The sequence below is a fragment of the Sprattus sprattus genome (assembly GCF_963457725.1).
Source record: "Sprattus sprattus genome assembly, chromosome: 4".
Taxonomy (NCBI): Eukaryota; Metazoa; Chordata; class Actinopteri; order Clupeiformes; family Clupeidae; genus Sprattus; species Sprattus sprattus.
The window spans coordinates 22,998,305-23,000,793 of record NC_137923.1 but is presented as its reverse complement, the minus strand read 5'-3'; positions in this window follow the sequence as shown (position 1 = coordinate 23,000,793).

Below are 2,489 nucleotides of genomic sequence, written 5' to 3'. Positions count from 1 at the left end.
CCCATCACAACCTCCCCTCCTTGCACACACACTCCGAGACACACATACACAGACGCGGGTGCACACACACACACACACACACACACCCCTCCCCCTCCAGGTCAGTTAATAGGAGTGGTTGCCGGGGCTCTTGCTGGCTGCTGAAGCAGTGTCTCCTGGGAAAGCACAGCTCCGCTGAGAGAGTGGAATTTTACCAACACTCCACCTCTACACAACACTATACAACACTACACAATACCATGCTGTACCACTAAACAATATTCCACAGCACTACACAACACTGTCAAATGCATCATTGCACCTCTTTACTACACACAACAGCACACCACTGTTACACTACACAATTCAACCCTGCACCACACAATAACACAGAACACAATAAAATAGGATTGTACCCTTCACACAACACTACACAAAACAGCAGTGCACTGCTACACAACACAACACATCACCGCACCACCACATAGCAATTTGCAATTTACTACACACAATTCTGCCACTATGCAATACTGAAGTGGATTAAAGAGGATACATGTATATACATTTATACAGAACCTCAGTACAACACCCCCATTACACAGTGCAACACAACACAGGAGTTTAGTATAGAGCACCAATACTGTTCCTGTTTGCCATAATACTGTAAACAGAACCCAGTAGTTAAACGTGCCAGTCCATGTTACACGCTACTACACTTCCACACTGCAGGTCTCCAAGAATATACAGCACTTCCCCATGACGTATTTCAGCCCTCTCTTCATACAGTCATACATGGCAAATTATAGTAGTTTTAAATTTTGATGAGAGTTCCATGTACTATGTGTTTAATTGATTGACTGATTGATTAACTGATGTTTTAGAGCACTTTGTTGTAACAATAAAAAAATGGACTCCCAAAAACATCAAGTCTCTTAATACTTTATATAATGTCATCCATCAACATAATTTAGAAGATGACTAATGAAAAAAAAAACATGCCAGCAACAAGGCTTTGGATTTGAACCATCTTGGAGACAAACGTCAGGATATCTTGTATTCACACACACACACACACACACACACACACACACACACACACACACACACACACACACACACACACACACACACACACACACACACAAACACACACACACACACACACACACACACACACACACACACACACACACACACACACACACACACACACAAACACACACACACACACACACACACACAAACACACACACACACACACACACACACACACACACACACACACACACAGAGTCACACACACACACACACACACACACACACATTCACCATACCGATCACACTCCTTGCTCAGTAAACTGTCTCTGCGTCTCCCCCCGGGGTGCGGCGCGGGGCCTGGGAGCGGCTTGGCCCCTCTCCAGCGGCGGGAGCTGAAGTGTCAGCAGTGCAACCCTGACGCCGGATCCCCAACTCAGCCACGGCTTCTCCATCTCTCTGCCCTGTCGACAGAAACAGAGCCACACTGATCCCCACTCAGCCCCACAGCTTAGCCAGTGCTGATCCTCCACAGCTCACCTGAAGCCCCGCCACAGCCCAACAAGCACACTGACACACGGGGAAGAGGGGGTGGGCGGCTGGGGGGGTAGTCAGACAATGAGAAACACGGGCATTTGTGTTTCACATTTGAATATTGATCGTTCACCTGTGTAGCTTAATGATGGATTTTTAGCTGGACAAAGGCAAAGCTAAGCAGAGCCACAGTAGATGTATCAGGCCAATGTGAGGTGAATACAGAGTGATGGATAAAAAAGTTTAAGACTACCCTTGAGAAAATGTAGCGCAGAATTGCATCAGAATGAAATTGATTGCATGAGATTGTGTCATCTTTATGGCAGCCTATTGTAGTCACTTCTTGATTGACCATCACAGTAAACATTATGCTGCAAAAAAAAAATACAGAGGGCACAAATTGTAGTTCTTCACCAGGATGGATATGCTAAATGAGAAATTAAAATGTGGAAAGACTACTGACCGTTCACAATGCAGACATGAAATTAGCTAATTCAGGGACTTTTTGGAACAGAAAGCAAATGGGTGTTGAGGAAAGCAAATGGGTGTTCATTCACTTGCTGGTATTCTACACATAGCAACTTTTCATGTTATTTTGTTGAAACAAATGTCTATGATAGGACTGGCATTCTGCTAGCTAGATGAACAATATAATTAAATATGGTGATCGATCGATCTGTTTCAAGAACATACAGACGCTCAGATGAATGGATGGATGGATTGATACACAAACTTTTCGAATTAAAAAAATCTGATATTTACATCTTGCACACTTTTTTTAATGTGTGCCAATGCTGAAGGTGTGTCTAATTTTGAGTGGCGTTTAAAATAAGATCAGATAGAAAGACGAGATGAAGCTCTCTGGTGATTCTGCTAATGAGATATGCAGCATGTTGCTCATCATTATGGGCTGGGTATGGTGAGGGTAGGGAACCTCATTA